This window comes from Marmota marmota, unplaced genomic scaffold (assembly GCF_001458135.2).
Source record: "Marmota marmota marmota unplaced genomic scaffold, marMar, whole genome shotgun sequence".
NCBI lineage: Eukaryota > Metazoa > Chordata > Mammalia > Rodentia > Sciuridae > Marmota > Marmota marmota.
In genome coordinates this window covers 60,247,331-60,262,368 of record NW_026000026.1, presented here as the reverse complement: position 1 = coordinate 60,262,368, position 15,038 = coordinate 60,247,331, and the positions used below count along the sequence as shown (strand labels likewise).

The 15,038-nt window shown below is 34.9% G+C and overlaps 1 protein-coding gene across 1 annotated transcript in view; it reads right to left on the bottom strand.

The window, feature by feature from the left end:
• Pam (peptidylglycine alpha-amidating monooxygenase) overlaps positions 1–15,038 on the bottom strand; it is a 287,901-nt gene that overhangs the window by 262,151 nt on the left and 10,712 nt on the right. The gene's annotated exons all lie outside the window — the stretch shown is intronic.

Sequence of the window (15,038 nt, the reverse complement as noted above, 5' to 3'; positions counted from 1 at the left end):
TTACATGATTCCATCAGCAACATTCGTCTCACATCTGAGGCTGTGACAAAAGGCACAGGTCAATAAATAAAGCTCCCAGGTAGCAACAGTCTAAGTATTCATAGATGGCTTTCTCAGTTAAGAAGCATTAATATTATCGCATCACAAATACCCCTTTCCTTGAGGGTGAATATTTGATTCCCTTTGAAAGGAAACCCCACTTCAGTGCCTCTGCCTTCCGAAGTCAGTGTACTGATAACAATGAAAACTGATTCTATTTACTACTCCAGGAGGTGGCAGCTGCCCGTTCCATTTATCTCGGAGCTCCAGTAAATACTTGCCAATACATCACTTATCCAGAAAAACACCTCCAGTGAAATGGCTAATTATGACACCCAGATAAAACCGGGATAAGATCCACAGACTTGCTGTCACAGTTTTCTTGATAAAAATCTCTTCTATCATGGGCAGAATTGCTTCTACTTCTGAAGCCCCCCTAAAGTACACATAATTTAAATCTTTCCTTTGGATTATTTTGTCCTTCCCTGCATCTGTCACCCACATTCAGAAGAATACAAACCTCTTGAAAATACCAGGTTTAAATTAATTGCTTAAATTAGCTATGCTTCAACATCAAACTGAGTCTACAATGATATACTACGCTTATTTGATCAGATGCAACACATTAATAAGTAAATAATCCATCACCTGTACTAAGAAAACTATTGTTTTCTTCTCCACGAATTCCAGATTGACATGTTTTTAAACAATATCATGGTCTAATTTTTATTGTAAATACTGTAATTGTAAAGGTAAGCAAGTAACTTGGCAGATCTTCCTTAAGATATTCGTAACACAATAAAAAATGAAGGCTGTCATTCTGTACTACATACTTAGATCTCAGTTATTTCAAAGAAACTATTATTATCTCTATTTCAATTTAGATGAAGCTAAGCCTGTCTTTTAATATTTCCCCTGTGAGTAAATAGTGTACAAATGTCTAACAATAATACAGCTTCAAAAACAGTAAAATGGAATACAACAGAACAAATTTACAATTTGGAAAAACATAAAGAATTTTAACCTAGTTGACAAGTTGGACCTTTCACTCCTATAAAGATGAAGAATTCTGAGAGGAAAACAGTAAATTCAGCCCTCACAAAAAAACAATGTAACTCAATCTTACGTATGGGGAAAAAACTAAATGGAATTACTCCTATACTTTCATTTGTTCATCCTGCTATCCTGAGTTTCAGAAAAAAAATTCACCAAGTTTACCATGATATGTGTGAATACACACACACACAAAGGTACTTTCTGTGTATGGTAAGGTATATATGGTATGAATTCCTTTAAAATAAATACACTTGCTTATCTGAATATGCTTTAAAAATATCTAGAATATTCACTCAGCTGCTAGAAGTGGTTCTTCTGGTGATTTTAACTGCAGACTAGGTTTGAAGGAGAGTCTTCCAATTTTTTAAATCATGAATATGAATTACTATTGTAATTCAAGAAATGGAAATTAATCTAAATATATTCTGAACTTGTAATCAGGTTACCTACTCTCAGGAAGGACCAATGACAGGTGGTAGACCAGGTCCTACCATTTTAAGGTGATTTCAAACAACTCTTAAGAGGACACGATCCATCTGTCTAAACAGAGAGTTAGGATGGGGAAAGTAAATAAAGGTTTTCTAGCAATACACACAAAAGGGAGCAGGTGCAATGATTTTCCAGAGATGAGACAGTCATAAAGGAATGGTCCAACAATAAAGATAGTTTGTTAAATTTTTTTTAAGTATACTTTGAAAAAGAACACACCCCAAAATAAGACCAAACCAAGAGAGAAAGATGATACTACAAAAGACTGGAGGAACAATGGAAAACCATTAGCATAAACAGAAATTTCCCCAACTTCCATTCTCATTCATTTTTATTCTCCTCTTAATCTACAAAAATGGTTCAAAGTGACGTGTTCTAGTCCATATTCTATCTGCTCATGCTACACCATTAAATTTTTTTGATTAGTGCAATTTCACTGTCTTTTTAGACAATATCATAAACTTGTGTACTGCAAACATTGAACAAAAACTACTACCTCCTTTGTGTTGATTCTCAAGGATAACAACAGAGAGGCCTTATGCATTACACACCCACATTAGGCCACCCACAGCAGCACAAGGTCCAGAGGTTAGACACACAGAGCAGGGAGAAGGGAAGAAATTCACCCAGGAACACAATCAGCTTCACTGAGCTATGGCATGCTCCTGCTAAATAACTGTACACATTTTATCTCTCCTGAACCTCAGAAAATTTACTTATTTTTTATTAGTTCTTTTTAGTTATACATAGGATTCATTTTGACATAATTTTAAAAGCATGGAATATAACTTATTCTAATTCAGTCCCCAGAACCTCTCCTTCTCCTTCTCTCCTGCCTTCCCTGTTCCCTTCCCTCTACTCTACTGATCTTTCTGTTATTTGCTTATAGTTAGAAAATTCACTTCTTTTTTTCCAGAAGGTCTTGAGGCTCTGCAGACATCAAAACAAGACTATAATTTTTCAAACTGAAAGAAAACAAAAATTAGAAGGTGAAATACCCTTTCACAAAAAAAAAAATAAAAAATAAAAACAGTGTATTTTCCAAAGAAATCACCTCATCAACCGCCAAGCTATGATAGATTACCTCTAACTCCCAGGCAACCACTTTAGCCTTTATGTTGAAGTTTGGGGATAAAAAGGCCCTGAGCCTAACTTGTTCTTAAACTAAACTGAATTCATGTTGGCAAGTGCCAATTCAGAGGCAAATGGGGGTCAAAGTTCCACTTCTGAGGGAAGATTTGGCTGGAATTTCTAGATCCTTGACTAGTCAGCTAGTGGCCAGTCTGCTCCTTGCCCAAATCACCTTTCTGAGGACAATACAAAACACTCTTAATCCTAAACTAGCTTTGCTTCACAATTCATGTTGAACTTCCTTCTAGCCCAAAGGAGCAATATTCTTGGCTGCTCTGCTCTTGACAGAATGTTTTCCTAATTCTGGGTAAGCATATTATAAGGATGAAAATAACAGTGGTATTTGAGACTATATTTTTAGCATTTGGGTTTCAGTTTTTTAATTAAAACAAATTCATATTAATTTGCTGAAGTATCACAAAAATTTCAGTGGCAAAACGGTTGTGAATCTCTACCATATTTAGACCTAGTCAGTGTCCAAATTTCTCTGCTCTGTCTCCTCTTCGTTCTCTCCCTAATGTTGCCCCTCCATTTTAGGTCTTCTCTGTCAGGCACCTTATAATGTCTGTTCTCCTAACTGGTCTCCATGTCTTCAGAATGCCTCACCCTTTAAATTGTTCTATGCATCCACGGTGTCCTAGATAAGTCTTCATAAAATATTGCTTTATCCAGGTTACCACCAAAATTAAAAAAATGCCAAAAGGCTCCCTTTATGGGCAACTGTATCAACTGCAGATTTCACATTTTTAACATAAACCTTGTCCTTGCCAGATTTACTGCCCCCATCCATCACTTTGAGCTACAATTAGAGAATCTAATGCACTAATATGTCCCTGGACTTTTCCTCCTGAAGACTTTTCTCTGTTTCCTGATCCTGGTACTCCACATCTACTTTTCCATTGACCCCATGTAACCCCCACATTTCTCTTGTCTCTTGTCCCTGCCAATCCAAACCTAGCAGTCCTCAAGACCCAGCTCATCTCTTCCATCAAAAACTGGTTCCTCAGAATTTCCATTAATTTCTACCTCACTTCATTTCACTTAAAACATTCATGGGGCTATGGATATAGTAAGTGGTAGAGTGTGTGTTTAGCAGGTGTGAGGCTCTAGGTTCAATCCCTGGCATGTACACAAAAAAGTTATATTGCTTATTTATTATCATTTTTCTTATTTTGCTGCATTCTTCAATCTGCGTAAAGGTAGAGAAAGTCTATGTTCACTTCTTATTCTCTATACAGCATCATGCATTCCATTTGGCATTCACTGGATGAATACTTATTCGATATTTTTCATTTCCCACATACTAAGATTAAATTCTTTCACTTAAAACTTTTGAATAATCCAGTGTGGTAGGATGAGGGAGAAGTCAGAATTTCACTCCCAGAAATGAAAATACAAATGATGCCATGATTTTTCTTGTGCCCCAAAACTTCTAAGTACCTGATTCTCAACATGTTTTTTACCTGATGTCGCCTGCTTGTAATATCTGCCTCTTCTGCAACCAAACCAAACAGAGGACCTGACATATGGGTACTTTACTCAGTCTTTGCCGTAGATTGAAGTTACTCAAGGTTTTTTCCTCCTGGAGTCTTAATTCTGCTTTCATTTAAAGGCCCAGAACTGCACCCTTATACTACCTTTAAATTCACCCAAGAGTCAGTTAAGTTTAATAATTTCCCAAAACTAAAAACAGAAAAGAAAGACTTCAATATTTTGAATCTAAGAGTCAAAGTAATTATAGATGATGGCTTACTTTAATACCAAAAACTTATTTCGACATTTCATGATTCTAATTTTGATTATAAGTCCCAGAGGAAGTAGCACTGGATTAAATTCTAATATACTTTTTCTAAAGAAGCAAGTTTAAGATAAATTCTCATTTGAGTCTCTCAATTAGTGGAATTTAAAATACCTTTTCCCTAGGACACAAATAAGAAACTTTGAGGGAAATGTAGAGCATTTATGTGGATATAGGCAGAGACACTATTTTCTGTGAAATAAAAAGAAGCCTAAAGGATTAAGGATGATGCCTGCAGCCTAAGAAGACTCACAGGGCTCAAAGGGTCTGACAGCAGGATGTGGGTTGTGCAGTTTCTGAATGAAGACCTTTTGTGCAAGGGTCTTGCAAAAGGAGTTCAGGCAAGACTGTGTACATTTGGATTTAAATTAATCAGCCAGTCAGTTTCACAATGCTGAGATTCCTTCTGCTTAACTGATTATGGCAGGTTTACTGGCAGTTCCCAATTGATGTCAATAGTTTCTAAAAGGTCAAATGCAGCAACATACACCAAATGTCCCTCTTGGAGTTAAAAAGTACCAATAAACTATCCCCTCTGTAATCTGCTAGGCTATGCAGTGGATTATCCTATTTTAATCAACTGCCCTGGTTTTGTCTTTTTCTTGTTGTGTTGTTGTTCTTTTTCAAAACGGCTCCACGTAATTTGTATATATCAATAGTATAAACTACAAGAAAGCATGTTTTATTCTATATCTGGTTAAAACAGTATAAATATCTCAGCTTTAGCACCATTTGGAGGAAAGAGTAGAGGGGTGGAACATTCCAGTCAATAGGGGCCAAATACAAAACAAGCAAGTCAAAATCAAAGCCATATCTGTGTTATTAACACAAACTCCCCCAAAGAAAGCTATAGCTATAACCATTGTCATGTAAACAATGAGCAGAAAAACAGTAAGTATATGAAAAGGTAGAACCCGGGCCAGGTGGAAAATTTCATCTGGGTTCAAAACTAGATTCTAGCCCCCTAGGGGGATTCTTTAAAATCCAGTGTTTCACTGTTTTGCTCAAGCAGTAAGGGATTGAATGCGTTCTTGTAAAATATTAATCATGCATGTCCTGGGCACTGAGTCTAAAAGGAAAAGGGAAAAGAAGATAAGCTAGGGATAGCAGAGTATAAAGTGATCAGGACCAGCTCTCTTCTGGCAAGGCTGTGGAAACAGTAACTGCCAGCCAGGGACTCAAAGGAAGTTCCACCAACTCAACACAGCCCCTCCCTCCCATTAACATCCCTGACCTTCTGAGAAGGGAGGCATGGTGCCTAGCTTTTCAGAGAGGAGTCTAAATCCGAGCTCTCCCACCTACTGATCTCTGTGATCCTAGGCAAGCTACTTAACCTCCCTGGGCCTCACTTTTGTTACTACAAAATTAAGAACAATCATACCTCCAAAGGTTGCTGAGAGCATGTCTGTGATTCAAGCACTTGTTCAATTACTGGCATGGTGTTGAACAAGTCACGCAAGCCCACTGCTCTAAGAAAGCTTGCATTTCAGTGCAGAAGATAAAACAACAAGCAATTAAAAAAAATAAATAACAATTTTATGTAAGTAGAAAAGCACTCAGAAGAACCATACCACAGGAGATAAGATAAGCACTGACTAGGGGAATGATGATTGACATATAGTTGTCAGAGAAAAACCTCAGTATCAGGAGAAAAGACATTTGAATAAGAAGAAACAAGAAGCATAAAAGGACAGAGCCTTCCAGGCATAGAAATTAGCAAGAACAATGGTTCCAAGACACAAATGAGCTTAGAATGCTCAAGGAATGTGAAGAAACCCAGCATGGCTGCAGTATTTTGAGTGGTGAACACAGGAAATGTAGAAACACATTAGACAAATGAAGGGACTAAGTAGAACAGGAATGCATGAATGGAGCTTTAGGTTAAGGCTAAGACTGGAAAGATCAATTTGGGAGCAATCATCTTAATACAAATCTCTATAAAGCACCCAGCACACTGCCTAAAATATAGATAAGCAAACTTTCTCTTCCTACCTTTTCAAGTAACTGAGTTAATATTTGCATTAGGGAGGCTGTCAGCAAAATTAAATGAAAAATGATGGGTAGGGTTGGATTCTCTCAAGGAGAGCAAATGAGTCTCATGTTCAGTGCCAACATCTGTGAAACTGTAGGGACTTCTTGGCATTTTGTGTTAAGAAGGATTCTGTGCTCCATTATATAAAAAATACACAAATAGTAAAGATTTCCAAGGCTTTGGAACTTGCAGTTTTGTTTGTGTTTACTAATAGTTAGTAAATCTAAAACTCAGAAAGAATAATTTATATGCCTAAAGAGGCCAGCCTTTGAATTCTGAGTGTATCTAACCCTGGAGGTCATGTTCCCACCCACTGTGATATGAACATGGAAATGTGCAAAAATAAGCTCCTTCTTTGTATTCCCCTAAATATATCTCAAGCTCTTTCCAACAGAGTCTAGTATAACTGGCTTAGGTGTGGAGTGTCTTAAAGAATCATTACTCTAGTTCTGGCACATTCTGTGGTTTCTAAATTCATATATTACATTCTGAAGCAAACATACAGGCACAATTTTTTTCTGCATTGACGTTAGTGAAAAACATCCTATTTGTTAAAATGCCAAATCCTGTTTGATTTAGTGATTAAGTAATCTTATAAGCAAGCTGACTTAATTTTAGTAATTGTCAGAATTCCAAGTAATTTTAGCAATAGTTGCATCACCAACCCTATTCCTCAGTTGACAGCTTCTTATCTAGCTGTTTTTAAACACACACACACACACATTCTCACACTATTACTGCCATTGTTATTGCTACTTCATCTACACAACAGTGAATTCATACTTTAACTAATGAATAGGAATCCTCAGGAATTTGGTCCTAAAGAATAGGAATTTTAACTTTAAGGATTTAGGACAGTGAGGATTCAGCCTCAAAATTACACAGTAAACACAACTGGACAAAAAAGCTAAACTATATTTAATCCTGAATTACCTTTTTCACCACCCATCCACCCACCATGCTTTCCTTCCTCCCTATTTTCTGAGAGAGGGCTTCATAACAAGAAAAATGTATGACTGATACTACATTGATTTGATTCCGGCAAACTAACCAGAAATGGAATTTTTATTAGCAAAAGCCATAGGCAGGAGCAGTAATAATACACTATACCTATCACAGTAGTTAGTTTTATTCATGAACTCATGCTGAGTTAAGAAAAAAAAAAGAGGAAAAAAGCAAACTTCAAAGCATTATTGAAAGATGATTAACACTCTAGCCACAAATGAGAATCAAAAGCTACTTTGATGTGAGAATTTTTAGTGCCTAAATTTAAAGAAAGGACATCTACTATATGAGTTTAACCATTAAAGAAAATCCAATAATAAAATTCCTTTGCATGCTGAAAACCAGTAATTACCTAAGGGAATAAACAAAATTAGAACTCTGTCTCAGAAATTATGCCTTAAATGCAAAGCCCACAGATAATATTCCTCCCTTATACAGTTCAATGGCAAAATGCCAGCTCTAATATACCCAGAACATTTCTCTTCACATTGTCATTTTCCTCTCTCTCTCTCTCTCTCTCTCTCTCTCTCTCTCACACACACACACACACACACACACACATACACACACACACACCCGCAAGGTACTTTGGGCACTAAACAAGCTGCATGCACAACTACATTGCAAAATTCCACCTAAGTTCAAGTCCAAGTGATGTTATTCAATGTGATACATGGTTGCAAAAACAGCTGGATAAAAACTTGTACCAGGGCTGGGGTTGTGGCTCAGTGGTAGAGGGTTTTCCTCATATGTGTGAGGCACTGGGTTCAATTCTTAGCACCGCATATAAACAAATGAATAAAATAAAAAGGTCCATCAACAACTAAAAAAATATTTTTAAAAATTTGTACCAGTACTTAATTTGAAACTAACATTAATAATGATCTGAAATCACTAATCTAGGAACCATGAACCATTGCTGTCATTTATACAGTATATGTCAAGATCTACTTTTGCACAACATTAGAGAATTATTCCTTAGCATGTAATTTTCATACTCTGTGTGGAAATAGACCATGGAATATGCTGTATGAATTTCAACATAAATAATAGATAATAGAACTCACTAAAGAAAAAAGTGTCGTTTTTCATAAGAACAGTTAAAAATATGGGAAAGATGGAAGGCTGGCATCACATGCTTTAAATGGTTTTAATATACAAATACATTAAATCTGATACTATTTATTAAAATATTTAGTTATAAATCCTAATTAAATATACTTAAAACCTGAGTGCTGGAAAATTAACAATGTTCTCTTCCACATTTTATTAAATTGACACCAATGTATCAACAACTACTTGGAAAAATATGTAAGGCAATCTAAAAAAATTACTGTGCTTTCATTATGCAAAATGAAATGCATCTTTTAAAAAAAATATTGAGTCTGACATTCAGTTCTGTATGCTGCTACAGCAGGTCAAAAGCCATGAGCCACCTGCTGAAAATACATGCTAGGAAATAAAATGTCCTTCAAAATTATTTTACATACAGTATTTTCAAAGTAAAATGGGTGAGTTATATTCTAAATGTTTAAAACTGTGATGTCTCAAAAGAAATATATTCACAATGCCAGAAAATAATTTTAAAATAATATCTGATAATAGTCATAGAATTTAGAATGTTCAAATTCAATTTTAAAAACACCTTATGGATTATGAAAGAAATAAAAGTTATAGAAGACATAAAATAACCAACCAACTCAACACTATGTGGCTACTGTTTTCTTCTTTTCCAGTTAGAGACTCAGTATGCTTCATAGGATTCTTAGGATATTCTCTCTATGCCAATAATTTTCTGGAGACTGACCCAACAGTCCTTTTGCATCTTGAAGACATTTTACAAGTGTATTTGCGCATAAAAAAGCAAATCATCATCCCTTGTGAGGCTGAACATTTAAAATAATTCAAAACATTCATGTTATTTAACATTTCAAAACTTGGCAAAGAAGTATTTTATTAATAGATCCTATTAGCAATTATTTAATAACTGGTTGCTCAGCACTTTGGACAACCAGGTACCAAACTAAGTGTTTTACACACTTTAATGCATTTAATCCTAATAACAATATTATAGATTAGGGAATATCGTCATTTTATAAATAAGGAAACTGAGACACGGGGGTTAAGTAATCAGCACAAATAACAAGTGGGTAGGTTTTAAGGATAGAAACTTAAAGTTTCTCTCATGGAAAATGAGGGAATGTGGGGTCCTTAATGTGACTGGCAACCTGAGGAAAGAAAACATAGGAGGCAAGCAGTGTCAAATGAAGTGATGGCATAGTAACAAATGCTTTCTCTTTCATGATTTTCTCTAATCTTACTTGGCTCAATAGTGCTTAATAAACAAAAATAAAAAGATAACAGATGTAACCAGGTTTGCAAAAGCAAAGGTTACTTACTCCTACCTGATTCAAAACATTAGGAAGCTCTTTTTTTTTTTTTTTTTTGCCTCACTTAAAAATATGGATGTTGCTGTGTGGAAATGTAAATACCCAATCTCTGTGCCCAAACTCTGGATAGCAACTGGTAAGTAAATAAACAAATATTTCGGTACCATGTTAGATTCTCTGGTTGCCAAAGCACTGATAGGTCTGTAGGAGTCCTAGACTATGAACCTGGTCCCCCCATGGATCCAAGGCAACTCGTGAAGATTGAATTCATAAATGGTCAAAAGAATGCACAGTTAGCCCTAGAGGGTGTGGCTCTGCAGGTGTTGTCTTCATTGAACCAAATCAATCAAAATGAGTTTATAAGAAATCTCAAATTGACTCCTGATTTAAATGCTCAGGGTTCTTCCAAGGAATGAAACCCAAGCTATCATCAGATCATGGAACTTTTTATTGATATCATTGAATTTGATCCTTTAACAAAAGATCACTCTTTTAAACACAATATTGTAGACCTCTAAATCTACAAGTATATGTGCAAGTAAAAATTAAACTAAATAGCTCTTGATTAATAATCTATAAACTACAATGCATCTGTCAAAAATATTTCAGAAAAAAAAATCACTAAATCCTCTAATAAAAAGGTTGGGAAAGATTCTCTTTTCCACACTCAGAGGAAAGGAAATTTAATTCCCTGCTTTCACTGGAGACAGTTGCTATTTGTTTTGTGGAGAAAGGCCAAATTATGCATATTCTTGTGACTTTCAGTCAAGAATCAAGGTCAATCAACAGATTTTCTCTCATACCAACACCACAGCAGCAGCATAAATACAGATGTTCTTCATCCCTTTCACTGTGAGTTTTTAACTTTAGTTTTCTCTCTCAGAGCAGCTAAGATTTCTACATTTGTCAAAAGGGTAGCCATTAAGAAAATCATTTAGCTAATAAACAAGGAAATTAGCTAGGAAGCCTGATACAAAACAGATAGTAACAACACTCACAGCAATCTGTGCACACAAATTAAGGCAGTAAGAGTTGCTCTGATAAGCACTTTTATACTGTTAGTGATACTCAAAAATAAGCACTACCAGCATAGGGGTTAGACAGTAGTTTAAAACTTCTTATTTTAAGTCGGTTTCCACAGAAATCTCAAGAATAATTTTTGAGTTTCATCTAAGGAAGATTACAGCAAAAAGAAGAAACTAAAAAAGTACCAGAGTGGGATACCCTATCTTCCCTTCCAAACACTCCTATATTGTTTTATTTGTCACTGTCTGGAGCAACCTAACACTTCTTCCATTTTGAGAAAAGTCTGAGAATCTAAGTAAACAACACAATGGAAATAAACCTTCTCACTCTCATGAAAGATACCGGATTTTGAAGTTCAGAGTTTTCAACTGAAAAAATTAACAACAGAATTTCACAGTCACGTTTTATATGTGTTCTCTCTCTCTCTCTCTCTCTCTCTCTCTCTCCACACACACACACACACACACACACATACATATATATATTCATAGTCACATGTTTTATATTTTATAAATGTAAATATATATAAACATATATATTTGAATTGATAATCCTCATACACAATACTTTTTGGTAGATTAATCAACATAACTGTAAATATCACTACATTTCCTATTTAATCAAAATGTCTTCTGTTTTCTATAAAACTTCAATCTTTCTTAAAAGTCTACCCTGAAAATAATGTAGATTAGGAAGAATCAGCTAATTCAATAGTAATAATAATATTTTCTCTCTGAGTAGGAAAAGAAAAATGTCTTTGATGCAACCACATCTTTCAAAATGCTTGGAATTCTTTGTTCAACCCCGGGTTTAATAATCCCTGCATTCAGTTGGTTAAAAATATATCAGTAAGAACCTACTTCTGGCAATTCATTCAAGGAAAACAGCTTTCCACTTGCCCAGATCATCCCTCCACACCAGGCTGTGGAACATCCTCCCTTCTCTCCCATTCCCTTGGGACCTGGTCATACTGGTCAGAGCTGCATGATACTGACCCCCAGTATGAGGGGAAATGGGAGATACTCTTTACTAGCAATACATATTTAAATGATCATTTAAATTAATTTCATAGAACAGAAAGTTTCAAGAGGTAACTGGTCAAAGATAAATAAGCCATTTCAAGTACATTATAAATTCAAAAGCATTAAATAAATAATGCATTTTTAAATCCCCCACTAAAGAGCTCAGTAGTTATATAAATATGATCAACACTTTTTAAAAGGGAAAGAATGTGCATATAATCTGTTAAACACAAAGTCTCAATATGTGAAAAATATGTGAATATATAACATCCAGTATGTTTCGCATATTTCTAAATTTTAGTGCTTTATTCTAACTGTAAAAAGTAATATGCTCTAACGCTAATTCCTTGCAAAATTGCTAAATTAGTTTTGTTTATAAATTGAGGATAAAAGTTTTGATATCATTGTTCAATACACTTTATATATTCAAAATTATTTTTAAATCTTTTACTAGTTTGGTTTTTTAAATGTAAAAGAAAATTTCTATATCATTACTGTCTACACTCTGAAATGCAAGCAGTATTAGTATACTCAATATATACTTAATTATATATGTATTCAGTAACTTAAAATACTGCACTTAACCAACAATTATTTTAAATATTTTCCAAGAGTGTAAACATTCTAAAAATTTCTACTTACAAGTACTTTTTGAAATAGGGTCTCATTAAGTTGCGTAGGGTCTCACTATGGTGCTAAGGCTAGATTAACTTGGGATCTTCCTGCCTCAACCTCTCAAATCACTACAATTACAGACCTGAGCCACCATATGAGGATATTCTAGACCTCTTAAATACAAATAATCTTAGGTATTCTACAAAAGCTTCACATATTCGGTGAAGGTAAGTTAACATTTAATTTTTTTTTAACCAGTGGAACATAACCACTGAGTCACATCCCCAGCTCCTTTTAATTTTTATTTTGAGGCATGATCTCACTAAATTATTTAAGGCCTCCATAAATTGCTGAGGCTGGTCTTGAACTTGCAATCCTCCTGCCTCAGCCTCCCAAACCACTGGGGATTACAATAGTGCACTACTGTTCCCATCTTAAAATGTATTCTTAATTGAGAAAAAATAATCGTGATATTTGTGAGGGACATGTAATGTTCTGATCTATTATAAATTATGGGAAAATTCAATTCAGTTAATTAACAAATCCATAATCTCATCAATTTGTCTTTTTTGTTGTTGTTGTTAAAAATCCTAAAAGAAAAAAAGAAAAGGTAAGACTAAGACATTATGTTCGTGTAGAAAGAGTCCTTTTCCTATTAAGACCAAGCCTCCTAATCAACAGGGAAATTTTTTAGAGAATTTAAAAAAGTATTTACTCAATGTTACCTGATTAACAATAAACTGCTAATAACAATTAACAGATAAGCCACTTGAAGACCTGACGCTTTCATGTCACTTTTTTTCCCCCCTAAGATGGCCTCAAGAAGCACATACCCTGCTCATAATCAAATATGTGAAACCATCATGAGTCTCAAAAACTGTGAAGCTGCTGTATGTGGTGGTAAAAAACTGTAATCCCAGGGACCTGGGAGACTGAGGCAGTTCAAAGCCAGCCTCAGTAATTTAGTGAGGCCCTAAGCAACTTAGCAAGACCCTGTCTCAAAACAAAAAATAAAAAAGGGGTAGGGATGGGGCTAAGTTGGTTAAGCAACCCTGGGTTCATTCAGTCTCCAGTACTAAACAAAACAAAACAAAACAGCAAAAACAAAACTGTGAAACTACATTCTGATTGATGAGAACAATAAACCAATCATAATTCTTTGTTACAAATTCTTCACCTGACAAAATTATGGTTTGTGGGATTCCTTTAAATAGGGAGTAGTCCCATCTAGTATATTGAGAATAGACTTGAAATTCCAAATTTCCCACTAGCTTTCCACATTAGTGCATAGTCCCTACTCCACCTCTTCACACTGCCAGTCAATGGGAGATGGGTCACCATGCATTATATGTTCTTCAAAGTTAAGAGACTACACACCAAGTACTGCAGGCAACCAAAGAGACCTTGCCAGGAAAATTTGGGTAAGTACAAAAAGAAATAACCTTGTGCAATTTGTTAAGCGCTTTTTATACAAATATATTCACTTCCTGGAACTTGGTAAATATTTGTTTTAAGAGTGATTTCCACAGTCTTTTTACATGACTTTAATCACTATTGGATTGGAGAGCAATTGTAACAATAAAGATTTAATTTACTTTCAATATTTTTGTTGATATTATGATTTTTGGCATTTAATTCCTATCTGCTCCAACATATGCACAAACCCACATATGCACATACAATAATGTTTCATATGTCTGAAATAAATTTCTTAAATTTCATGAATACCAATTTAAAAAAATTTTGGCTGTAGATGGACACAATATCTTTATTTATTTATTTTCTATGGTGCTGAGGATCAAACCCAGTGCCTCACACATGCTAGGCAAGCACTGTACCACTGAGCCACAATCCCAGCCCCCACATAACCAAGTTTAAATAAAATCAACACCAAAACAATAAATGACTCTAATCTCCAATTTGTTATTATCTTTCTTAATATCATGGATACAACGTCTCTTAATGTTTGCATACTGCCCAGAAAAAATAACAGTTGGCATTGTATTTCAACAATACTTGGAGTAATGGAACATTTCCAAATTGAAATGGTCACCATAGCTGTACTTTCCTTCAAGACACTCCCAGCATGTTTTAGATAAAACCCTAGAGACAAGCTATCTGAAGTTACTTGGTTATCTACTATCAGACTGAATGCTTTACAACTAATTGGCTGACAGGATATGTTTTTCTCACCAGGAGTTGAAAGAAGGGAATTTATCTTCCATTCAGAAACAAATGCCAAGTAAAGTTGTTAACTGGAGTTTTTGTTTTTAAAATTTTATTTTGTTTCTTTTTTCTTGGTACCATGTGGGAAAATATTTTAAACTGAAAAATCCACTAGAGAAAAAGTAATTGTAAGAGAAACATACTACTGGGTTACCTTTTACATGTAAACAAAATGTACAAGTATATTTTTAGAAACACATCAACACATT